Source organism: Sus scrofa, chromosome 3 (assembly GCF_000003025.6).
Source record: "Sus scrofa isolate TJ Tabasco breed Duroc chromosome 3, Sscrofa11.1, whole genome shotgun sequence".
In the NCBI taxonomy this organism is placed as follows: Eukaryota; Metazoa; Chordata; class Mammalia; order Artiodactyla; family Suidae; genus Sus; species Sus scrofa.
This window is the reverse complement of record NC_010445.4, coordinates 122,487,974-122,515,634: the sequence shown is the minus strand read 5'-3', so window position 1 is coordinate 122,515,634 and position 27,661 is coordinate 122,487,974. Positions and strand designations below refer to the sequence as shown.

Below are 27,661 nucleotides of genomic sequence, written 5' to 3'. Positions count from 1 at the left end.
AAAAGCAAAATAAAATAAAATAAAAATTCAGGTGGCAAAGATACAGGAAAAAACAACTCTAAAATCCCAGCATTGAATTGTGCCTAACAAACCAAACATTTTTCAAGGAAGGAATCCTCACCAAATATTCTGTTTTGGATTCTAGAATCCATCCCCTCCTCGCTACTCCCCTCTCTACAAATACCACATCCTGCTCATCCCTGTCTAGCCTACTGCATAGCTCCCAGTTCATCACACCATCTCCATACTAATCACATTTTCCTCTGCTCACAACTCTTCATTGCTTTCTCTTGCCCATAAAATCAAAAACAAACTGCATATTGGCCAGTAAAGCCTTCCACCATCTGGCCTTATTGCTGACTATTCCTTTTCTTGAAGAACCATACAAGTGGAAGGTATGCAATTAGAATGCTGTCTCTTTCTTGAGTTCTAACAGAACCCAAGTTAGGCCAGAGAGAACCACCTCAGGAAGACTTGTACTGAAATGTGTGATTCTGGGGACTGAGCTCGACCAGGTGAGTTATTTTCCCTGGATGGTGAATATGAGTCCCAGAGAAAGCACCTAAAGCATGGATGATAGAGAAGCTTGCTTCATTCTTTTTAAAAAAAAAAAAAAAAAACTAGACAAATGTAGCTGGGTGTGAGGTCCAAAGAGTCAAGAGAAGACATAGTGAGAAAACCAGCTCTAAAGAAAGATGCCAGGAAAACTAGGAGAGATTTGAAAGTAGAGTTTGAGGTCAAAGTGAATAACGCTGAACAGAGTCCAAGAATCACATGAGGGGTAGGGGTTTCTCTTGGCCAAATGTTCCTACGCATTCCTCCCTACATACCTGTGCTTGGGCAGCGTCCTCAGGCAGCATCCACCAGCTGTGCAAACCTGACCCACACCATTAAGGCTCATCGCACATCCCTACTGAAGGAGCTATTTTCTTATCCCCCTGAACAGCAGTGCATCCATCACCCTTGGGCCCCTGGGGCATTTTGCATGACCTTCTCATGCTCATTTTGACCATCTATTTGATAGCGATTTATTTAATCCTGAATATCTGGTGGGTAAGAACACTAGCATCCAGTTGCAAATCTATACAACCTCTTTTCACTGCTTTCCATACTATAGCTGCTTAGCAAATGTTTCCTTCATTCACCACTTAGACTGACTTAGCACCATTGAGAAAAGAGCAGGTTTTGCTAGTATTTTCCATAAATACTCCCAATGGAAATGTGTCTCAACCAACTGACTCCACACTTCTCAGAGTTTAAAAAATCCAAGCTGGAAGTCTCCAAAACAAAGGTGAGCATCCCGTGGGAACATGAGCATTAAAATAATTCCTTAACACCAAAATATGTCCTCATAATTGACACACAGAACATATTCCTATAGTTTCCAGAAATCCAAGAAAGAGAACCATATTCCCCACAGTCTTAGCACACATGGAGTAATAAAGAATACATGTGTTAGCCTGGAAGAGAAAGCCTTTCTAGATTTAATTTCCAAGCTTGACAGAGGAAGGGCTATGGAATCTGTGTGAGATTAGTAATGAATTCTTCTCATGGCTAGATGTGTGAATTTTACTATGTTACACAGCTCTTCTGTGTAAGGTTCTAAATCTATAAATGGAGATTGTGAAAGTTACCTTTCAGGCTAAGTTGTAAGAAAAACATGCACCTGAAATTACCTGGACAGGGAGTTCCCGTTGTGGCTCAACCGGTTAAGAACCTGACTAGTATACATGGGGATGCAGGTTTAGTCCCTGGCCTCACTCAGTGGGTTAAGGATCTGGTGTTGCCACAAGCTGCAGCTTGGATCTGGTGTTGCTCTGGCTGTGGCACAGACAGCTGCAGCTCTAATTCAACCCCTAGCCTAGGGACTGCCATACGCCACAGGTGTGACCCTAAAAAAAAAAAAAAGAAAAAGAAAGAAACTATCTGGACAAACTAGATGGTCAATAAATTAACGTCATTTCACTTTAAGGAAGCTGCATATGACAATTAATTGAACTAATAACTAATATTCTAAAACTATGTTAACATAATATGTATGTATACTTGTATATTTTGAAGTAATAAACTAAGTTAGTTGAAATGTGATAAAGTAATTACCTAAGGAAGTTACTTGAAATGTAACAATATGAGCTTCCAACAATGTAGTCTTCCAAAGAAATTACAGACCTACTGCTTACAAATGCTAATACCTATCTTTCCTGAATCATTTCCTCTCATCTGGAGACACTATGAAAAGAAAATTTTATCCTTTATTCATAATTCCTAAGGATTTTGTTCTCCAGAGCCCAAAGATTCATTTTACAAAAGAGATAATGAAAGATTTTTAGCCAAGGAAGTAGAATGTATCATGATGTAAGGCAGAAATTTCCATATCTTCCACACAGCAAAAAAATCCTATCTTAATACCAGCAAATGGCCTTATAAAAAAACATAATGCTTAGCATATGGCATATTTCATAATTTTGAACTTTTTTTTTAGCAATCCTAAGCACTTTTTACTGATAAGGGTATTACCTATGTATTATCTTTAAGAACTTGAAAATTATTTTGCTGAAAGTTGTGAAGCTAAAACATATTAACGGTAGTCGGTAATCATGTTCTCTTAAAATAGCAGGCACTAAAATCAAAGTATAAAATGCCTTAGACTTCAACTTCAAAAATACCCAAATGTAAATGAAAGATTATTAGTAGCAAATCTTTTCAGAATAAAAGGATTAGAGTTACTAATTTCTATAAAAATTACTAGCTTCTTTCTTACCAAGTTATTCCCTGAGAGATTTGAAACCGAACAGCAAGAAAGATTCTGAAATTGCTGTAGTCGCATAATTATGCCACATCTAAATTTGGGGGTAATTTCCATGGCCACTGCAAGAGAGAAGCAAAAAACGACAATACCACGTTCCTAAAATACCTCCTATTTCCTTCCATGAAAGGTACCTGGATCTGACAGAGAAAAGCCCTTCAATAAATATCCAGAGGAAGAGTGGATCACCCTAGTTTGAAGACAGAGAAGGCGCATTTGTTGAAGGCAGTTCACCAACTGTTGCAGGCAATTTGCCAGACACATTACCTACAGGATCTTACTCCCAAGAACCACCTGTGAAAATTTACACTGCCATCCGCACTTAGGAAATAAGGAGATTGAGCAGAGGAAGTAAGTAATCCAAACATTCTTACCTAGTTAATAAAAACGTAATGTAAACTGGAACTCCCCAATCCCAAAGCTATGCCTTCCTCTTCACTCATGGTTGGCCATGATTCTTTCCCAGCATTCAGTTCTAGAAGAGGGTTCGAACCTCTACGGCAGGTGTCTTCTCTCTTCTTCAGAGAGAACCTGGGTCTTTACCTACTTTGTCATCACCACTTTCTACAGTTATCTGCAATTCTGAAGGAGGTAGGAGTCAGCCGTGGTGTGTGTGAAATTAGGTAATATAGATCCAAATCCCAGTTCTGACAATTATTCACCAGCCAAAATCATTTCCCCATCATCTCATGAAACCTCAGTTTCCTCTTTCGTAAAATGGTACTGATACTTCCTCCCAGGGCCATTGTGAGACAAAGCAATTAATCAGTGAGTGATGTAATTACTTGGCATGCCACGCCAAATCCAGGAGATGCCCAATCAAAGCATTTTTAAAGAAAATGAACTCAGAATTGGTAGGCATTCCTCATGCGTGAGTCAATGACTTTGTTGTAAGTAAACCTCCGTTTCCACAATAAAGCCTTCAGCATGTAGAATGGTCACATAAAGATACAGAGCGATTAGGAAAGAGAGACCAGCGGAAGAAGGGAGCCAACATCACATTCCTCACCCAGAGGGAATCGCAGACTTTCTCCTCTGACGGTGGAAGGAAGGAAGAAAGGGAGGGAGGGCAGAGGAAAAACACCTCAAGGTCACACCAAGAAAATGTTGCAGTCTCGAGATAAAGCATAAACAAAATTATGCCCTATAACCACGGTGAAGTAGGTTGTCCAGTGGAACTAGGTCAAGATTACAGAGATCACTTGAGGCCTCCTCCCTGCTCTGCTCCTCCATCACGGCCTAAGTTTTAAATCTCTTCTCTTTCTTGGAACTGCAATCCTCCTTTTACACAAATGAAGTGTTCCTACTATATTGCCTTTATTGTTATTGTATTTATATAGACGCCTCTACTCTTGGTTCACTTGGGAAACTCTGCTTGGCTTTAGCAAATGCCTTTTCAGCAACAACTGATTTGACAGTACCATTGTTTTTTCACTTTTGCGTATCAACAAATTATTTTTTGGTTGGCATCAGACCATCTTTGCATTTTGGGGATAAGCCCTGCTTAACATAATATATTATATTTTAAATAGCCTGTTTGCATTATATTTTTATCACTGCATTTAGATTTCTAACATTATTCCTAACACTGGTCTAACATTTGCTCTTTTGTTTTAGTCATTCCTTATCAGGAATGACCACTAAGACTGTGGTCACTTCGTTAAATGAAATGGAGAGTTTTTTGTTTTTGTTTTTTGTCTTTTTAGGGCCACACCTGTGGCGTATGGACATTCCAGGCTAGGGATCGAATTGGAGCTGTAGCTGCCAGCCTATGCCACAGCCACAGCAAGGCTAGATCCAAGCCAAGTCTGTGATCTACACCACAGCTCACAGCAACACCAGATCCTTAACCCACTGAGCAAGGCCAGGGATCGAACCTGCAACCTCATGGTTCCTAGTTGGATTCGTTTCTGCTGTGCCACTACAGGAACTCCAAAGAGAGATCTTTTTTTAAAGCCTGGGTAATTTAATTAGCATTAAGATAATCCATTCTCTAATGGTTAGATTAAAGAACAGACTTGGGGTTACCAGTAGGGAGGGGGGGAGTGGGATGGACTGGGAGTTTGGAGTTAGCAGATGCAAACATTATATTTAGAATGGATAAGCGATGAGGTCCTGCTGTATAGCACAGGGAACTATATCCAGTCACTTGTGACAGAACATGATGGAAGATAACATGAGAAAGAGAATGTGGAGTTCCCGTTGTGGCGCAGTGGTTAACGAATCAGACTAGGAACCATGAGGTTGCGGTTCGGTCCTGCCTTGCTCAGTGGGTTACGATCGGCGTTGCGTGAGCTGTGGTGTAGGTTGCAGACGCGGCTCGGATCCGCGTTGCTGTGGCTCTGGCGTAGGCGGTGGCTACAGCTCCGATTCAACCCTAGCTGGAACCTCCATATGCGCAGGAGCGCCCAAGAAATAGCAACAACAACAACAACAACAAAAGACAAAAAGACAAAAAAAAAAAAAAAAAAAAGAGAGAATGTATATAAACAAATATGTATAAATAACTGGGTCTCTTTGCTGTAGAGCAGAAATTGACAGAACATTTAAATTGATTATAATAATATTTTAAGAAGGTTAGCTGTGAAGCCATCTGCTTATGAAGTTTCCTAAAAAAAATTTTGATCATTGATCTTCTTTCTAATGTCTTTTTTTAACAGTAGTTTGATTTTTCAAGTTTTCTATTTCTTCCTGGATTGTTTCGGTAATTTGAATTTTATAAGATAATAAAGTTTCATGTATAAGGAAACAATGGGAACTCCTACTTTGCTTTTTATATCACTTATTCTAACTTTTCTTTAATATTTTCTTCTTCCTAGTTTCTTTTGTTATATTTTATAATGTTTTAAGATGGGCAATAATTCCCACATTTTTGTCTTTCTTCTTTGAAATAAATACATTTGAGGCTGTGAATTTGCCTTTCAGCTCAACCTTAAAAGTTTCTCATAGTTTTGGCTGAACGTATATGCCATTCTCCATTTTTACTCAGCAGTTTCATTCTCCACCCTTCTCTGCTCTATGCTATGCTCCCAGAACCCTACCCTAATGGGCTATATGAACAAGGCCCTCCTCTTGGACAGATTTCAGTTGGGTTTAGACCATGGGAGGCATCAGCAGGAAATTATAGGAGGAAGGAAGACAAATTCTTCCCTCCTCCCTCCTTGTCCATCCTAGCAGCATTTGCAGTGGCAGTGACAACACCCCTCCCAGGAAGCATCTCCTCCATAGCTACAGTTCACACTGGAATCCTCTATCATTATTTCTTCACTTTGTCTCTTGAAGCCTATGGTGAGAAGAGTCTCCCATTGTCACTAATTTTGAGGTGCCCCAACCTTCTTGATTCTCTTAACTTTATTAAAAGCTTTCCAATAATCACTTTACTAAACTCTCTGGAGTTAAACCATCAGAGTGGAGTTCTGGTTCCTGCTGGGACTCTGACTAGTGCTAAATGTGCATTGTTCTCCAAACGATTAATTCGAAATTGATTTTTTTCTCTTATTCCAGGTCCAGATGTTACTTAGGAGAGTATTTCTTAATTTCCAAAAGGTAAGACTCTAAGGTTATCATCTTTTCTTTCACTGTTGTTAGAACTGTAGAGACTCAAAAAAAGGACAGCTCTCAGGCATGTCTACTCAGTCAGCTACTAGAGAAGATGCTCCACCAAGTAAGAACGTAAAGCAAGGAAGAACTTATGGGGCCCAGAAAACTGGCTCTAACTGCCTGGAGGCTAAGACACTTCTCCCCAATGATTTGGATGGAAGTCCTCAGATACCAACAATGCAATCCAGAACAGAGAATGAATATTAGGGACAAAAAAAGGATGTTTATAATAACAAAAAAATGGAAACTTGGAACTGATATATGTTTGATTGCATTAAGGGAAGATTTATAGAGTTTGGAAAAATGAGTGAAGAGTACATAGAAAACCTAGCAAATGAAATAAATAACTCATCTTTCAAAGAAAAGTGAAAAACTTTACAAACAACGAAATATCAGAGAATATTACATGGCTTGTCTGTGAACAATGTTTATACGACCATAAAAATATAAACACTGAACACTGATTTGACCAAAAGCTAGAATATTGCCACCCTGGGAGGGAGGGAGGGGAGGTATAAGCATATTGAGAAATTACAAGAGCTCTAGGTCATTAGCTCCACAATAGAACGCCAACTCGCAATACATAAACTGATAAATCGAAAAATGGCATAATATACACACTGTTAGGATCTAGAGATAAATACCAAGAATACTTGACCAAGTTGAAATTCTGAGAAGCAGAACTCAGGAGTGTAGATAAGAGAGGCAAAAGAATTGTGTTTTGTCTTGCAGTTGCTGTTATAAGCCTTCTGATTCAATTTGACTTTTTAAACTGTGTAAGCTATATTATACTGATAAGTGTTTAGAATAGAAAAATAAGGAATCTAAAGAACTCAAGTTTCCTTCCCACAGGCAACAAAGAAAAAAAATGGGGGGAAAAGTGAAGCTATTAACACCACCGTATGAATTACATTAATTACTTCCTATGTCTAATATTCAGCAGTCCTCTTACTCAGGGTTTCCTAGGAGGTTCTTTAGGACACGTGGGAAAGGAATGTAGTAGCTCAACTCTGCTCTTCAAAAATATTAGAGGATTTGGCTTAGCAAAGACATTCTGCTTTATATTCATCATGTAAACATTCATTATACCCTAAATACCAAACTCATATATGTATTATTAAATTTCTCAAATTTGATAACTTACTGCTTGAAACTTAAAAGTAGTTTTATTGTTTTTCATAGCAATTTAATTTTTCCCTTATTCTTTCTCCCTCCTACACTCTCACACTTAACAAATCTTCCTTCAGTGTTACAGGGGGATGCTTTTATAGTATATATCTGGAAGCCCATCCTTAGCACAACAAACCAATTAGCTCCTAAGAAGAACACTGCAGAGTTCTCTTGCCATTTATTTTGACTTAAATTTTGTGTTTTAATAATAGTTCAGCAAAATAGGTAACACTGACAGTATATCAACACTGCAGCTATTGAAGCTTCTTTCCCAACTATACAGAAATTTCTTAAGCATACAAGAGACAGGGAACCCCAAGCCTACAGACTGTTTAGATGGAAGTATTAGGACAATTAAGAAGGTAGAGTTGATATTTTTAAACACCTGGGATCTGGATTACAGTTAAAACTACAGTTTACTTAACATAACAAGTCTTGATAATTTATAAGCTTCCTAATAGAAATATTCTAATTTTTAATTAAAATTCATATAAAGGTTGATCACATAATGTGGAAAAAAGGAAGGGAAAAAAAACTAGTTCAGAGACTTCCAAGTCTAGTTTGAGGATCCTAGAGTTTCAGAAAAATAAAAAAATCAGGGAATCTGTGGCAGTTAAGGCAGCAAGTAGTTGGGGATCTATGTGACAACTGAGCCCTCCAAAGCCTGCACAGTTCCTTTTTTATTCATTATTTCACACATGAAAAATTTAAGGCAGGAAGGAAAAAAAAGCCATCCAACATCACACAACTTGCAGGTGGCAAAGCCTGAACCAAATTCATGTCTTTCGATTCCTGATTCAATGTTTCGCCACTGTCTTTTGCTGCCTTTCTTATTTTAGGTGCTTTCCTACTTATAGAAACTAAAAATGCATCCCTTTCCAGAAAGTTATGAAGATGTTACTACTCTCCATTTTCCCTAAAGAAAGAAGTTTGATAAATTATTTAAATATCCACTTTTCTCTGTGGAAATGTACACTATGTTTTTCTCTAAGTAAAATGTGAAAATATTTTACTGAAACATTTATATACATCATTTTTCTTTTTAGAAGTTTCCCTTTTCCCATAACCATTGCTTTGGAAACTTCTGGAGATATTATAACAACATATTGATTGCCCTCACCCTATTCCCATTCTAATGGCCCTAAAACTTCAGAATAATTTTTGTTGAGGAAGCACTAATTCAGAAACTTGCTTCTACATTTTCTTAAAAGACAGAATATTACATTGACCAGGAACTGTGCACCAGCATTTCAGCACATTAGCTATTTGAAATGTCTCTTATTGGGCCATCACATCTCATTAACAGCAAGAATTTTGAATTATTGGCTTCAGAAGGGATATTTCAATCCTGAGTGATTACAGATTAAATAAGATGTTGGTGGTTAAAAAAGTCGGGTTTGTCCCAGAACACTCCAGGAAAAGGCCCATACTGCTTCAGTTCCAGCCCTCCCATCAAAGCCTGCAGGCACATGTGGTATTCATAGGGATACTCCTATGCAAGGACATTCCTTCAAGACCAGAAGAGGTAACTCTTTCACCTCTTTCAGAGACAGACACAGAAAATCAAACAAGATGAGAAGAGAGAAGATTATGTTCCAAATGAAAGAACAAAATAAAGCCAAGGGGAAAAAACCCCTAATGAAACAGAGATAAGTAATGTACTTGACGAAGTGTTCAAAGCAACAGTCATAAAAATCCTCACTGAACTCAGGGAAGAATAGAGAACACAATGAGGGTATGACAAAAAATTATAAAATATAAAAAAGAACCAATCAAAGGTGAAGAAAACAATAACTGAAATGAAGGACACGTTAGAGAGAATCAGTATAAGACTGACAGAGAAGAATGCATCATAAGAGACCTGGAAGACAGAATAATGGAAATCACCCAATCAGAATAGCAAAGGAAAAAAATATTTTTTTTAAAAAATAAGGATAGTTTAAGGGACCTCTGAGACAATATCAAGCATATCACATTTACAGTACAGGGGGTCAGAAGGTAAAGAGAAACATAAAGTCATTAAACATATTTGATAAAATAATAATGGAAAATATCTCTACCTGGGAAATGAGGCAGATATCCAGGTCCAAGAAACACAGAAAGTCACACAAAAAAAGATGACCCCAAAGAGATTCACATCAAGACATATAATAATTAAAATGGCAAAAGCGGAGTTCCCGTCGTGGTGCAGTGGTTAACGAATCCGACTAGGAACCATGAGGTTGCAGGTTTGGTCCCTGCCCTTGCTCAGTGGGATAAGGATCCGGCATTGCCATGAGCTGTGGTGTAGGTCGCAGACGTGGCTTGGATCCCGCGTTGCTGTGGCTCTGGCGCGGCTCGGATCCTGCATTGCTGTGGCTCTGGTGTAGGCTGGCACCTACAGCTCCAATTCGACCCCTAGCCTGGGAACCTCCATATGCCGCAGGAGCGGCCCAAGAAATAGAAAAAACAACAACAAAAAAAAAATGGCAAAAGTTAAAGATAAAGAGAATTATAAATGCAACAAAAGCAAAATATTATGCAAAGGAAACACAATAAAGCTATCAGCTGATTTTTTTTTTCAGGAGAAACTTTGCAAAACAGAAAGGAGTGCCATGATATATTCAAATTGCTAAAAAGGAAAAAGCCTACAACCAAGAATATTGTACCTGGCAATGGGCATTCACAATTAAAAGATAGATAAAGAATTTTCCAGATAAGCAAAAATTGAGAGTTCATCACCTCTAAATAGGCCTTATGAGAAATGTTAGGAGGACATCTTTAAGTAGAAAAAGAAAGGTCATAACAGGAAATAAGAAACTATGAAGGAAAAACCTCACTGCCAAAGGAAAACATACCATTAAGGCAGTGGGTCAACCACTTAAAAAGCTAGTATTGAGGTTAAAAGACAAAAGTCATAAAATCAAATTTAACTATAATAAGTAGTAAAGGAATGTAAAGTATGTAAAAGATGTAAAATATGATGCTATAAACATAAAACATGAAAGTAGAGAGTGAAAATGTAGAACTTTTAGGTTATATTTGAATGTGAATGACTAACATCTTAAAACAAGTCAATATATACATACATATATAATTCATTTATATGAATCATGCATATGAATCAACATATATGAATTTCATGGTAACCACAAACCAAAAACTTACAATAGATACACAAAAAATAAGAAGAGGGTGTTCTTTGGTGGCTCAGCAAGTTAAAGACCTAGGGTTGTCACTGCTGTGGCACAGGTTCTACCTCTGGCCCAGGGACTTCTGCATATTGTGGGCATGGCAAAAAAAATAAAAATAAAATAATATAGTAAAACAAGATAAAATAAGAAAGGAACTCAAACATAGCACTAAAGAAAAGCATCAAACAGAAGAGACTAAAAGAAGAAAAGAATAGAAAAGAACTATAAGAACAAGAAAACAAGTAACAAAACAGCAATAAGTACATGACCATCACAAATCAATTAAAATGTAAATGGATTAAATGTTGCAACCTAAAAACAGAATGGCTAAATGGATTTAAAAAAAAATAAGACCCACCTATATATTGCCTTCAAGAGACTCATTTCAGAACTGAAGATATGCACAGACCAAAAGTGAACAGATGGAGAAAGATATTCCATGCAAATGGAAATGATATAAAGCCAAGGTAGTGATATTCATAACAGACAAAATAGACATTTTTTCAGAAATATATATATAATGCAAATGATTAACAAGCCCAATTTCACATATTTATTTAAAATAAGGATATTTCAATATAAAATATGGAATCTGTGCTGTGGCACAATAGGATTGGCGGCACCAAGGACATGGATTCAATCCCCAGCCTGGCACAGTGCATTAAAAGATCTTGTGTTGCTGCAGCTATGGAGTAGGTTGCAACTTCATCTCAGATATGATCCCAGGCCTGGACACTCCATATGCCACACAAAAAAATATGTTTCAGTTAGGATAAATTTAGTTGTAAATGAAAGAAAAATCAAAGTAAATTGTTTTTAAATGTAAGGATATTTGGGTTTTTTTTCGTTGTTTGTTTTTGTCTTTTTTAATTTTATTTTATACTTTTAATTATTTCCCCAATACAGTTTTTTCCTACTGTACAGCATGGTGACCCAGTTACACATACATGTATACATTCTATTTTCTCACATTATCATGCTGCATCATAAGTGACTAGACAAAGTTCCCAGTGCCATATAGCAGGATCTGATTGCTAACCCATTCCAAAGGCAATAGTTTGTATCCATTAATCCAAAGCTCCCAATCCACCCCACTCCCTCCCCCTCCCCCTCCCTCTTGGCAACCACAAGTCTATTCTCCAAGTCCATGATTTTCTTTTCTGTGGAAAGTTTCATGTGTGCCATAGATTAGATTCCAGATATAAGTGACATCATATGGTATTTTTCTTTCTCTTTCTCACTGACTTCACTAAGTATGAGTCTCTAGTTCCATCCAGGTTGCTGAAAATGGCATTATTTTGTTCTTTTTAATGGCTGAGGAGTAGTCCATTGTGTATATACACCACATCTTCCTAAATCTAATCATCTGTTGATGGACATTTGGGTTGTTCCCTTGTCTTGGCTACTATTGTGAATAATGCTGCAATGAACATGTGGGTACATATGTGTTTTTCAAGGAAATTTTTGACCGGATATATGCCCAAGAGTGGAATGGCTGGACCATATGGTATTTCTATGTATAGATTTCTAAGGTACCTCCATACTGTTCTCCATAGTGGTTGTACCAGTTTACATTCCCACCAACAGTGCAGGAGGGTTCTCTTTTCTCCACACCCCCTCAAGCATTTATTTGTGGACTTATTAATGATGGCCATTCCGACTGGTGTGAGGAGGTACTTCATGGCAGTTTTGACAGATGACTGGATTAAGAAGATGTGGTATATATACACATGGAATACTAATCAGCCATTAAAAAGAATAAAATAATGTCATTTGCAGCAACATGGATGGAACTAGAGACTCATACAAAGTGAAGTTAGAAAGGGAAGGACAAATACCATATGATATCACTTATATTTGGAATCTAATCTATGGCACAAATGAACATTTCCACAGAAAAGAAAATCATGGACATGGAGAATGGACTTGTGGTTGCCAAAGGGGAGGGGGAGGGAGTGGGGTGGATTGGGAATTTGGGGTTAAATTAAAATAGATGCAAACTATTTCCTTTGGAATGGATAAGCAATGATATCCCGCTGTATGGCACAGGGACTTTGTCTAGTCACTTATGATGGAGCATGATAATGTGAGAAAAAAGAATGTATACATTTATGTGTAACTGAGTCATCTTTCTGAACAGTAGAAAATTAACAGAACACTGTAAACCAGCTATAATGGAAAAAAATAAAAATCATTATAAATAAAAAAAGAACTGAAAGAGAAGTTACAAGTAATATCACAGAAATACAAACAAGCATAAGAGAATACTGCAAATAATTATACACCAACGAATTGGACAACTTAGAAGAAAATGATAAATTCCTAGAAACTTGCAATCTTCCAAGACTGAATCAGGAAGTAGAAAATCTAAACTGGCTGCTTACCAGTAATTAAATTATATCAGTAACCAAAGAACTCACCAAAATAAAATTCCAGGATCAGATGGCTACATAGGAGAATCCTACCAAAAATTTAAAGAAGAGTTAACACCTATGCTTCTCAAACTATTCCAAGAAATTGAGGAGGAGGGAATGTTTCCAAACTCATTCTATGAGGCCAGAATTACCATTATGACCAATACCAGACTAAAACACTACAGAAAAATAGAATAACAGACCAATGTCCTTGATGAACATAGATGCAAAAATTCTCAAGAAAATATTAGCAAACCCAAATCAATAATACAGTAAAAGGATTATAATCAGGATCAAGTTGGATTTATTCCAGTTGTTCAAGGATGTTTCAATATCCACAAATCAATCGGTATGATACACCATATTAGCAAAATGAGGAATAAAATCACAATATCATCTTAAGAAATAAAGGAAAAGTATTTAACAAGGTTTGACATCAATTTTTGATAAAAAAACAAACCTCTCAACAAACAGAGAGAGAACATATTCTAACACAATAAAGGCTATTTATGAAAAACCAGCAGCTAACATCATACTCAATGGTGAAAAGTTGAAAGCTTTTCCTCTAAGATCAGAAACAAGAGAAGTAAGCCCATTCACATCATTTTATTCAACAAAGTTTTGGAAGTCCTAGTCACAGCAATCAGACATTTAAAAAAAAAGTATCCAAATTGGAAGGGAAGAAGTAAAATTGTCAGTATTTGCAGATAAAATGATATTATATGTAGAAAACCCTAAAGACGGCACCAAAAAAAAACCCAATTAGAATTAATAAATTCAGTAAAGTTGAAAGATATAATACTAACATGCAGAAATGTGTAACATTTCTGTAAACTAATAATGAACTATCAGAAAGATAAATAAAAAATCCCATTAAATAACTATATCCAAAATATTATAATACCTAAAAATGAATTTAACCAACGAGGTAAAAATATGTACTTTTAAAACCATAAGACACTGGTGAAGGAAATTGAAGATAACACAAATAGAAGGAAGGAAATACAATGACCACGGATCAGAAGAATTAAATGTTAAATTAAATGTCAAAATGTCATACTACCCAAAGCAATCTGCAGATTCAATGCCATCCCTATCATAATACTCATGACATTTTTCACAGAACTAGAACAAGTAATTTTAAAATTTGAATGGAGGGAGTTCCCATCATGGCACAGGGAAACAAATCTGACTAGTATCCATGTGGATATGGGTTCAATCCCTGGCCTCACTCAGTTGGTTAGGAATCTGGTGTTTCTGTGAGCTGTGGTGTAGGTTGCAGGTGCAGCTTGGATCTGGTGTTACTATGGTTATAGCATAGGCCAGCAGCTACAGCTCTCATTCGACCCCTAGCCTGAGAATTTCCATATGCTGTGGGTATGGCCCTAATAAGCAAAAATAAATAAAATAAAATAAAATTTGTATGGAAACATTAAAAAAAAACCCTGAATAGCCAGAATAATCTTGAAGAAGAAGAAGAATAGAACTAGAGGAATCAGGCTCTCTGACATAAGACTGTACTTTAAAGTCACCAAAACTGTATAGAATTGGCATAAAAACAGACATAAAGATCAATGGAATAAGACAGAGAGCTCAGAAATAAATCCATGCACTTATGATCAATTAATCTATGACAAAGGAGGCAACCATAAACAATGGAGAAAAGACAGTCTCTTCACTAAGTGGTGCTGGGAAACTGGACAGCTGATATAAAAGAATAAATCTAGACCATTTTCTCACATCATATGCAAAGAAAAACTCAAAATAGATAAAAGAGTTAAAACCTGAAACTGTAAAAGTCCTAGGAGAAAACATAGGCAGTATGCTCGTTGATATCAATATTTGGTAATATTTTGGGGAGTAATTTATCTCCTCAGGCAAGAAAATGGAACCACATAAAACTAAGACGCTTTTGCACAGTGAAGGGAAAAAAAAAAAGGCAACCTACTGAATGGGATAATATATTTGCAAAGGATATTTTTGAGAAGGGGTTAATATCAAAAATATGTAAAAAAAAATTCATACAAAAAATCTGATTCAAAAATGAGCAGAGGACCGGAATAGGCATTTTTCCAAAGAAGACATACAGATGGCCAGTAGACACATGAAAAGACAATCACCACCACTAATCATCAGGAAAATATAAAGCAAAACCAGAATGAGATCTACCTCACACTTGTCAGAATGGTTTTCATCAAAAAGACAACAGACAACAAATGTTGGCAAGGATATGGAGAAAACACTGCAACACTGCTGGTGGGATGTAAATAGGTACAGCCTTTATAGAAAATAGTATGGCGGTCCCTCAAGATATTAAAAATAGGGAGTTTCCATTGTGGCTCAGCAGTTTATGAACCTGACTAGTATCCATGAGGATGCTGGTTCTATCCCTGGCCTCTCTCAGTGGGTTAAGGATCCAGCATTGCCATGAGCTTTGGTGTAGGTCAAAGAAGTGACATGATCCCACATTGCTTTGGCTGTGGCATAGCCCAGCAGCTGCAACTCTGATTCAACCCTAGCCTGGGAAATTCTGTATGCCGTAGGTGCAGCCCTAAAAAGCAAGAAAGCAAGAAAGCCAGAAAGCAAGCAAGAAAGCAAGAAAAAACTACCATATGATCCAGCAACTCCACATCTGGGATTTATCCTCAGAAAATAAAAACACCAATCCAAAAAGATATATTCACCCCCATATTCACTTCAGCATTATTTGCAACAGTCAAAATATAGAGTCAACCTAAATGTCCATCAACAGAGGAGTGGATAAAGAAGATAAAGTATATAAAGCAATGGAATATTACTCAGCCACATAAAAGAATGAACTCTTGTCATTAGCAACAACAAGGATGGCCATAGAGGGAGTTATGTAAAGTGAAATTAGTCACACAAAGGAAGACAAACACTGTATATTTTCACCTTTGTGTGGGATCTAAAAAAAACAAGGCAAATAAGCAAATATAACAAAACAGAAAGACTCACAGATACAGTGAACAAACAATGGTTGCCAGAGGGGAGGATAGGTAAAACAAGTGTAGTGATTAAGAGGTACAAACAACCAGTTATAAAATAATAAGTCACAGGAATGTAATGTACAGCATGGCGAATACAGGCAATTATTTTTTCTTTTTCTTTTTCTTTTTACAGCCACATCTGTGGCATATGGAACTTCCAGGGCTAGGGGTCAAATAAGAGGTATAGCTGCCAGCCTACTCCACGGCCACAGCAATGCTGGATCTGAACTGCATCTGTGAACTACCCCACAGCTTGCAGCAACACCGGATCCCTAACCCACTGAGTGAGGCCAGGGATCAAACCCATATCCCCATGGGCATTGTGTTGGGTTCTTAACCTGCTGAGCCACAATGAGAATGCCTAGGCAATAATAGTTTTTGAAACTCTGTGTGGTGTATAATCTATAAAAATATTGAATCACTATGTTGTACACCTGAAACTAATATATTAGTGTAAATCAACTATATTTTGATAATAAACAAAAATAAATCGAGAAATAATAAAAATCAGAGTTTTTATTTGGGAGTGAGGAGGAATCATTCAAGGCTCTATAGTAACGGTGCACGTTCAGCTTCTAGAAAAGACTAGCATATGTGCCTTCATAGTGCACCCCAGGGTCCCTGCTTGCACCAGATTGGGATGGGGAGCAGCAATGAGGGAAGGTCCTAGATTTCTTTTCAAAGTCCCATAACAGCTTGCCTCTGATGAACTATGTTCTGAATTTAGAATCAGAATTAACTAATCTAAAAGGCCCCTCCATTGCATATCAAGTCTGATAATTTAATCAACTTCTCAGCTCTCCCATTTGTCAACTCCTGATAAATAAGAACTACATTTTTATTGATGTTTTGAGAATTCAAACAGATAATTTGCAATCAGTACCACCATATGCCCACAAATCCTTAAGAAATATAAAGTCTCTTTTTTCCCTGAGGAGAAAAGGTTAGGAAAAACAAAAACAAAAAACAACAGTGTTACTCTTTCTAGACAAACAGTTGTTAGATTTTCCCAGAAAGACTCAGAAGGTACTAAAAAAATCAATCTTCCATGGATGGTCATTACGAAAAGAATTCATTTACAAAATTATGCCAGGAAAACCATTAAGAAGCAGAAAGCAGAGAAAAAGGGGCTAGACCAGAAGAGCAGCTCTGCTTTTCTATTGCCGCATAATAAATCACCCTAAAAGTTAGCAACTGAGGAGTTCCCGTCATGGCGCAGTGGTTGACGAATCCGAGTAGGAACCATGAGGTTGCGGGTTCGGTCCCTGCCCTTGCTCAGTGGGTTAACGATCCGGCATTGCCGTGAGCTGTGGTGTAGGTTGCAGACGCGGCTCGGATCTCACGTTGCTGTGGCTCTGGCATAGGCCGGCGGCTACAGCTCGATTCGACCCCCAGCCTGGGAACCTCCATATGCCGTGGGAGTGGCCCAAGAAATAGCAAAAAGACAAAAAAAAAAAAAGTTAGCAACTGAAAGCATCAACTGCATTATTTATCTCATGGTTCTGTAGTTTGGACCCAGCTAGGAAGTTCTATGGGTATTGTTTAAGATCTCACATGGTTTCAGCCACCTGGTGGCTAGTGAGGAGTTATCTGGGAAGCTAGGACAAGTGGGCCTCTCTCCCTGTTCACGGGGTCTTGGTACCTCTCCTGCCCACATGGTGTTCCTAGTAGGGTAGGAAGACTTCTTACCTGGCAGCTCAGTGCTTCCAAAATGTATGTATTCCATGTCTTGGCTATTGTGAATAGTGCTGCATGAACATGCAGGTGTCTAGCAACAGGTGATTGGATTAAGATGTGGTATATATACACAATGGTATACTACTCAGCCATAAAAAAGAACAAAATAATGCCATTTGCGTTACTGCACTGGCAACTTTGTCTCGTCACTTATGATGGAGCATGATAATGTGAGAAGAAAGAATGTATACATATATGTGTAAGTGGGTCACCTTGCTGTATGGCAGAAAATTGACAGAACACTATAAACCAGCTATAATGGAAAAAATAAAAATCACTATAAAATACACATTTAAAAAAAAAGTAAGTACTCCAAGAGGGAGGAAGCAGAAGCTTTTCAGGCCTTCTTAACCCCTGGAGTCAAATCCTGAGGACATTGCTTCCTCCACATTCTATGGTAAAGCAGTCCCAGGCCCAGCCTGGATTCAAGGGGTGGGAACCAAAGGGCCAGTGGCCCTGAGTAACACTAGCCTAGTGTCATGCACACAGGACATTGTCACTAAATGAATGTCAAATGACTGCATAAATATGATTTTCCTTCATCCAGATTAATGTTTCAGATGCCGATCAAACAAAATCAAGGAGAGCAAAATTTGTGCTTGGCTATCTGCAGCAGCCACCAAGTAGAATGTTGTCAGGCTCAGCACCCCATGGGCTCTTCAGGTAGATTCTTTTCCACACCCATTTAACCAGCAATTGAGTTGATGGTCCATTAAGGAGTTGATGGAAACATTGCTGATTTTACCACCCAATATTTTAAAAGTGAATATGCCTTGAAGTGATCATAACCAATTTAAATTGGAATTGTATGTGTGGCTACTGTTTTCAAAATACTTCTGCTTAGTCTTTTAAAAGAGGATCACAGAATTACATCAATTCTCTGCAGCCCCAGGTATCAGGTCAATGTTGCCCTGGGAAAGAGGCCGCCTAAAGCCCATAACTTCGGAGCATGGGAAAAGAGATGTCCAGAAATCTGTGGCTCTATCACCTGGATAACTGCTTTCTGGGAGCAAAGTGTTTTATTCCATAAAGTAAGGTTCTGATCAGGAAGAACAGAATGGATAGAATCCTCACCAGCATGTCCTGCTATATGCTCTAGATCAGCTTACAAAAGGGGAGGGGGAGATAAAATAAAAGGACACCCCAAAATGGAGAAAGTATGAGAATGAGGTTTTTCAGGCAATATTTCAATTACATCCTTCCTTTCTTCTCTCAAAACTGAGTCTGCTGCAAGATCAAGCTAACAAAAAAATGTTGACTCTATAGCCTAACTCGATCAGTTCCTCAGAAAAAACAACCTCCCTTTCATTTGCTCATTTGCCTCTTTCCTCAGTTCCTGGGATTTTTTTGGTCTAATATTCAAGAGGTCCTCCATGATCCATCCTACTTTTCTTTTCTTTTTTTTTTTTTTTTTTTTTTTTTTTTGCTATTTCTTGGGCCGCTCCCATGGCATATCAAGGTTCCCAGGCTAGGAGTCAAATTGGAGCTGTAGCCGCCAGCCTATGCCAGAGCCACAGCAATGCGGGATCTGAGCCGCGTCTGCAACCTACACCACAGCTCATGGCAACACCGGATCATTAACCCACTGAGCAAGGCCAGGGATTGAACCCACAACCTCATGGTTCCTAGTCGGATTCATTAACCACTGCACCACAACAGGAACTCCCCATCCTACTTTTCTACCTTTCTATTATAAGATACATAGGAGACCCAACAGAAATTTATGGAAGAAATATAGGTAGGAATGACACCACCCTTTTTCCCACCAAACATGCCTGCTTCAGCTGTACTAAAAGGCTTAATAGGGTCCTTCCACCCCAAAACCTTTACCACTTTTGCCCTTTTATGTACTGGTGGTCCCACCATCTGATGTGCTGTATCCCATGACATTTCACTACTGAAATTAGACTTGTCCTTCATTGTTTGGTTATAAATTCCATGTCATTGAGAAAATCTTCCCAAGTCCCTGCATCTATAAAGAATTCCTTCTCTTATACACCAATCAGTTGATAATTACTTCTAAAATAATAACTCTAATATGCCCATTATTATTAATTTGACAAAATTTTCCAAATGGTAAATTAGGAGCTGGGATATATATGTATCTGAATAAGGTAAAGTGCTATTCTCAAGGAGCACAAAATCCAATAGATAGAAATTTTAAACAGTCACACTATGGTATAATAAGAACAAAAGTGTACATAATAAGGTTTAGAAAGTAGTACCAAAGAAGGAAAGAATCATTTTGGAGAAAAAGCAAGCATCAGGACAGGACTTTGAGAGTAAGTAGTGTAAGGTGAGGAAATGAAAAGAGTATTCCACACTTCCATACTAACCACTGGCAAAGTCTTGAAGATCTAAATCCCCATGCCAAGTTTGATATTCCACATGGCAATGGAGGCTGTAACTAATGCTGGAGGGCAAGAGGATGATAGGGATCAGATCAGTGACAGCCTTGGGTTCCATCTGAAGGACTTGAACTTTTCATAGGGGTGGTAGAAAGTCATTGGCAGGTTTTAAGCAAGAACATTGATCATTTCTTGTTCATCTCCGTAATCTAGTGCCCAAAAATAACCATAACAACACAGGCACTGTGCCAGGCATTTCACATGCATTAGTTGGTAGGCACTCAATAAAATTTTATGCAATTAAATTAAATGGAATTGCAGCTCTATCCCATCCAGACTGAGTGAAAATAGAAACTGTCTTTGGAGTTTTGGCAGAGTTAGAAAATTATTATAAATTTAAAGAAGTTTAGTAATGAGAAAGGATCAGAATAAAAGAGAGAATCTGATTATTCCTCAGCTAAAGGCCAAACCAGAAAGATTCAGGTAATAAAAGAGGATGGGTAATTTTTTAAGTGGTAAAAGAGCTAGAGAGGATTTTATAAACACTTTAGGGGAGAAATAGATAAACCACAGAGAAAAATGGGTCTTCTAATAAATGAGTAGGAAAAGAGAATTAACAATAAATGAGAACAGCTGAAATATTGAACTCATCCTTTGCAAGAAAGATGAGAGGAAATAACTTTTAGATTCTTAGCAGGTAATAAAAATCTTGCAAAATACTTAATACGGATAGAAATCTAGTGAGGAAGTATTCATTTAAGTTAATTCATCTTTTTAAAAATAGACATCTCAGAGGAGCATTTCCACCAGGAATCAGATCAGAATTTGTTCTCTCCTTCTTTAGTATGACGTCCAAAGATATCAACTCTTTTTTTTTTTTTCTTTTTGGCTGCATACATGGCACATGGAATTTCCCTGGCCAGGGATTGAATCCAAGCAGCAGCTGTGACCATCACTGCAACTGCAGCCAGATCCTTAACCCACTGCATCACAGTGGAAACTCCCAGACGTTGACTCTTAGGAGAGACTAAATGCGCTGCAAGAAGGTTGACATCTGGATGTGGCTCCTGGGACACTAATAGGGAAAGGGGATGCTGGAAACAGCAGTGGCATGTGGGGGAAATACCAGAGGGGGCGGGGTAACTCTACTCTCCTGATACCTCCCTCCCCCTAGTAAGAGCATTGCTAAGCTCTTGAGTCACTCAAACTCTCCATGAGGAGCTGCTTCCCCAATCTTTCTGAATATCAGATTTTTTTCTTCCTGCTGGATATTAGCTGCAGCAATAATTTTCTCTTTTTCTTCTCACCCTCATATTTTCTATGTGATATTTTCTGTAAGAAGGAGTAGGAGGAAAAGGAGGGGAGGGAGGAGAGACCTGTCAGTGGGATAAGATCTATGCAAACTTGGGAAGATATCCTGAAGTTTTGTTTGTTGGCCTGTCAAGCTGAGAATTTTATCTTCCCCAGCAGTGATCCCTGACTCGCTGACTGCAGTGATGATCGTCAATGCAAGAAAACTGAGGCTTTGGGAAAATGAGGAAAGGGGGAGGACTGCAGGAGAAAGAGAACCGGAGGTTGGAAGGGGGCAATCCAGTTGGGATTGGTAGGTAATTAATCAAAAAAGAATGATCGCAAAGCCAGAAAAACCAGAGCAGAAGGAGACCCAACAAAACAACAAACAATTCTTATTGGAGGAAATGAGCTATTCTGGAGAAAATAAAGACAGAAGGTAGGGATGTTTTATCAGTGAACCAGAGGAATGGGCAGTCACATGGTCAAGACGCCATGACAAAAGCTGGGCAAAAAGAAGACAGGCAGGGAAGCCTCAGCTTGAAGCAACGACAAAGAACAATCCCAGTAAAACACAGCACATATCAAGAAGGCTCTCAATGAATGGGTAGATGAATGAAGAGATGAGTAAGAGAATTAACCAAGGCCCTCTAAATACAGTGTCTTGATGTCTTGGTGTCCTAGAAGATATCAGCCAATGACAAGTCCTTTCCTAGTGATGGCCAAGCCATTTGATGATGGTACAAGCAATTCTATTTGCAGATGATGCATATGTTCAGAATACTTCACAGAAACTCAGAATCCTGTAGCCAGACTTCTTTGCAAGAAGTAAAATGAGTCTTACAAAAATATATTGGGAATAAAAGTCAGAAACTGATAAGGAGAAGCCAAACCAAAAATATATATGAAGTATTTTCTCCAAATGCTCATAAGAGCCCAGTGTGTTTGGAAGATAAGCCCCAGCTTTTGCAAAAGCTGGCCTGGTGTGGCTTTTCATACTTTGAGGAGGACATTTATTGGCAATTTGTTGAAATCCAGAAGAGAAAAAAATAGAGTCGGAGCAGGAATCTTTTAACTACATAGTCAATATCATCACCCCCTGGGTCAGCATCTCACTAGGATGCAAAAGAGACATTTTGAGGGGGAAATACCACATGAGTACAAAAATCATGCAGCTGTTTTCCTAAGAGCAAAACAATCATCAAATAACAGTTTCAAAGAAATCAGGATCGGGGTGGTCAACAGTGGAGTTCACCACGGATTTTTTAACAGCTAAGAAAATCAAGGTTCAGAAAAGAATGACTATCTCATGATGACAGCCACATCTGGTGGGATCCTAACCCAGACGTCCAGAGCAAGGGTGCCCAGTAAAGCAGGGAGAGGGAACAGAGGCAAGAGGAGATGCAGGTTAAGTTGTCACCTGCCAAGAGCCTCCTCTGAGTGTCCTGGTACCTGCTGCCCCATTAGGCTGGGTTAGACGCCCCCATCTGGACACTTAGAGAAATGTAGGCATTTATCAATCTGCTTTCACCTTGTTTTATAATTATTTGTATTTTTCTCTTTTTCGTATGGGACAAGGGCTGCATTCTATTAAATGGTGTGACTCTAGCAGGTACTCAGTAAATGTGTGCTGAACGAACAATGGACAGCTGAACTTAGTGAAGATTCCAGATTTAGAGATGTAACTATGAAACTGTAGCAATCAGAGCAGAGTATCTACAACCAGAAAGACACCTGTTGCCCCCATGCCAGCACCCACCTGTCTCACCCAGGAGTTCCGGAGAGCTGGACTAAGGACTCAACTCTCTTTGGTGACCCTGCCTTGCTCTCTGCAGGCTCCTCCCCAGGGAATACTTAACTCACCAAATAGCCTGGCCAGAAAAGAAACAAACAGGATCTTTATAGCCACTCACCTATTTATCTGCCTCCTTTTTGTGCTGTGAATTGAATGCCCTGTGGGAAAACTGACCTGGCTGAAGTCTTTTAAATAAAGATTCAAATGAGATTCACCCAAATGAAAGCAGCAGAGACTACAGGTACTTTCAGGAGGGTGTGAGTAGGTAGTAGTAGCTGAACAGAAGTTTAGTCCCCTCCCTAGAATGCTTTTGTCACTCAAGGCCAAATCCAACTGCCCAAAGGCAATATCTCCAAGGAAATTTGTCTGATGCCCCAGTCAGAAGCACCTGTCTCTAAACGCCCAGGACACTGTCTTGGTCTTTGACTTATAGCCTTTGTCACGGTTGGCTGTATACACTGATGGGTACAGGTGCATGTACAACAGGGTCAGATTGTGAGCTTCCTGAGGGCAGGGACTATCTCTAACATATCCTTATATTCACACTCCCTAATTTGATTTGTAAAACCTAGTAAACACTCTGGTAGTTGTAGAAGCAGGAGTTTTAAGAGTAATGGGAGTCACAGCAGCATTATAAGCAGAGTGGTCAAAGCAGCAACCCTCAATTAAACACATGGCATCTGTCAGGCTCTGCACAGTGCGTGTCTCCCTATATCATTTCATCGTAAAAGCACTTCTAAACAGTAGGTGCTTATTTTCTCAGTCTTACAGCTATTCCTCTCACAGGTGAGAAAAAAGGATAAGTGAGATCAAATAACTGCTGATGGAGGCAGAGCCAGGATTCCCACTCGCATCTCATTGACACCAGAGTCTGCTTTCTGACTGAGTGAAAACTGGTTCAGCTACTGAAAGCGATGAAATGCTGCCACCCCCTCAACATCATCCTGAGTTCAAGGGCACAGGCTGCTCCTGAAAACACACCTTCGCTCCTACACCAGCCGCCCTGCTCTGCCTTAGGGAACCATGGTGTTCAGGAGTCACGAGGCCCTCCACTGGAAGCTCAAAAGGACTAAAGGGTGGAGGTGACACAGCCTGTCCAAAGTCTCTTGGCAAAACTGGGGCAGAACAGAACAAGCAGCCTGGTGTCCTGGCTCTCGGGGTCAGGCACTTTATTATTCCTCAATTTTTCTTTTTCTTGTGGCATATGGAAGTTCCCAGGCTAGAGGGTGAATCAGGCCTTACAGAGCCTTAACCCACTGAGCAAGGACAGAGATTAAATCCGCATCTTTATGGATACTGGTCTTAACCTGCTGGGCCACAATGGGAACTCCCTTCCTCAATTTTTCTTATGTCGAGATGCCAGGTTCAAAGCTCAACACACAGAAGGAAAAACCCAAGCAGAAGCAGAGAATCACTTCTTTCAGCCAAATCCAAGAGGACAAAGCACAGGACTCTCATTCTTTTGCACCACTGGTGACAGGAGGAAAATGGAATAAGCTTGGGCTCGTCTATGCCGCTCTCTCCCCTGAACCTAACTGCCAGTGATTTCTACCTGAATCCCTCAGACTCCTAAGAGGAGGGTTTCCTTGCCTGCCTCAACCTCCTGTTTCGTGAAATTAAAATTTCAGCCATGTCCCAAACGCATCTGCTTCCTCCATCTCTTTGCGACTGTCTTTGGCTCTCTAGTGCCCTGGCTGCTGTGTGCGGAAGAATGTATTCCGTCTACTGACACCTAGTGAGAAGGAGGGGTCTCCAGGGGGTGTTCAGGAGTCACGAGGCCCTCTGCTAGAAGCTCGAAAGGACCAAAGAGTGGAGGCTGCAGTCTTAGGACCCCTCTGCCCATTCATGATTAGTTCACCTACCCCACCTCTCACCCCACAGAGGTACTCCTAAGGAATGGTCCTTCTCTTTGGAAGATTGGAGCTCTAGAAACACGTGTCCACAGTACTTCACAGGCTCTATGAATGAGGTGCATTTTCACACCAAAACAAAGCCAGAACAAAGCAATAAATACATAGTGCCATACCAGAAAGTACTGTAACTCATTTCCTTTGAGCAATTCTGGTGTAACATCACCCCCACTGTTATGTCAAAAAAGCTAAATGGCAAAACACACATGGAGCAGCGAGCCCTGTGTGGACCTGTAAATGTTCAATGGCAAAGCAGTGCTCTTCCTACTTTCCAAGCTTCCTCCAAACATAGCTCAAAGGCAGTCCCTTCCCCCAAGGCTTTCCTGAAGCCCTCCTTCCATGGGAGCCCAAATGATAAAAAGGTTTCCTTGACACTCATAATTTCTTTGGACAATGATCACATTCTGGCTTTCATTATTATTATTCACAGATCTTTAAGTCGGTGGCAGGGACCTTGTCTTAGTCCCCTGGCTTATGTCAGGTGAACAGAATGGGGTTGCCTTGAAATGGATGGAACTTGACATTACCTGCTCTGCTGCGAACTGGCTGATGAGCTCTCTCACGTACTTTCTGGGAGGGAGAGTAGTTCTAGGAAAGAGGTTTTTGTCTAATGCCATCAGCTCTCCAAGAGCCCTTCCCAAATCAGCAGCACCAGCATCACCTGCAAAAGTGTTAGAAAGGCAGAACTTCGGTTCCCATGGAAGCAGAAAGTCTGGGGCGGGGACAGGCTCTCCTTGCTTCACTGAGCCTCCAGGTGATTCTGATACCTGCTTGAAAACCACTGTCCTCAAGTACATCGTAGGTCCTTTTCCTGGAGAGAGTTTCCTTAACTTTCACTGTATTTGCAAAGATTTCCTGACCTTAAAAAGAGGCAGACACCTCAGATGTGCTTTGCCCCAGCAGTTCCTTCTTGATATAAAATGTCATGAGTCTCCTTTTTTTAGGGCCGCACCCGTGGCATATGGAGGTTCCCAGGGTAGGGGTTGAATCAGAGTTACAGCTGCCGGCCTACACCACAGTCACAGCAATGTGGGATCCGAGCTGTGTCTGCGACCTACACCACAGCTCATGGCACTGCCGGATCTTTAACCCACTGAGCGAGGCCAAGGATCAAACCCGTGTCCTCATGGATACCAGTCAGGTTCATTAACCACTGAGCCACAAGGGGAACTCCAGAAAGAGTTCTTACCAGAAAGAACATGCGACAATTAATGTAAACCCTGCTTAATTTCCATGCTGATTGATTAGATGAAACACGGAGTCCAAAAAGGGATGATATTTACACAACGCTGCCAACCACCCGGGAGAGAAATTAGCCTCAACCTCAACTGCTGTCCCTCCCACATCCTGGTGCCAGGGCCCGCCCCCGCCTCAAAAACCAGAGCTTCACAGAGTTGGAGGGGTCCTTGGAGTTCCTCTGAGCCCAGACTATGTATTAGGACCACTGGGGATTTTTTTTTTTTTTACCTTTTATTTTTTTCTGCTGTACAGCATGGTGATCCAGTTGCACATACATGTACACATTTTTTTCTCACATTATCATGCTCCATCATAAGCGACTAGACATAGATACCAGTGCTACACAGCAGGATCTCATTGCTAATCCATTCCGAAGGCAATGGTCTGCATCTATTAACCCCAAGCTCCCAATCCATCGCACTCCCTCCGCCTCAAAAGGACTTCTCTAAATTAAAAAAAAAAAAAAAAAAAAAAAAAAACTAGGATGGAGGAAACCACAATTGGAAAGCAGTCACTTAAATAAGCCAGCATACAGATCTAAACATGAAGATGTTTAAAAAAAAAAAAAATCAAAAAAGACATCAAAAAAAAAAAAAAAAAAAAAAAAAAACCTAGGGAATTTTAGAAAGTACCAGAGCCAGAGCCCTCCCCCAGAGCCGCCTACATAATTGGTCTTGGATGGGATCTGATCCAACTATTTTTATGTTTTCGGAGATTCTAAGCACAGCTGGAACTGAGACTCACCAAACCTGGGGGAGTGTGTTCAAGAATCTTTGTGCCCTTCTACCTGCACTAGAAAAATACCAAGTTATTTTTATGCATATCTATCATGGTACCTGCTGTAAAATGATGCATGTGGTACCAGAGGCTCAGGGAGCAGGACATGGACCAGGACTGGGCTGGGAATTAAAATTCATTCCTGAGCTCAAAGCCAGGCTCTCTTGTCGGTCCCCTGGCTCTCTGCACAGTCAGAATTCCAGGTCCTTTGTGCCCTAGGCTGCCTTGGCTGTAAGAAACAGGGGAGTTCTATCTTCTTATAGGCAGTCATGAGAAGAATGAATGCCTACGATACTTTGTAAATGAGGCACCAGGACAGCATATGGTGTCGATAAAGCCAAGTTCCAGGGAGGGGATTGAGTTGGAGGGAATTAAGGAAGTTTCCACTTTTTCG

The 27,661-nt window shown here is 39.5% G+C and overlaps 1 long non-coding RNA gene across 1 annotated transcript in view; it reads right to left on the bottom strand.

Annotated features, from left to right (window-relative positions):
• The window catches only part of LOC110260053, a 35,287-nt gene extending 8,642 nt beyond the window's left edge, over positions 1 to 26,645 (bottom strand). Inside the window, exons 1-2 of the long non-coding RNA XR_002342839.1 lie at positions 26,441 to 26,645; positions 25,779 to 25,912 (exon numbers count right to left, since the gene is read on the bottom strand). This is a non-coding gene — a long non-coding RNA (uncharacterized LOC110260053). The remainder of the gene's footprint in view (positions 1 to 25,778; positions 25,913 to 26,440) is intronic.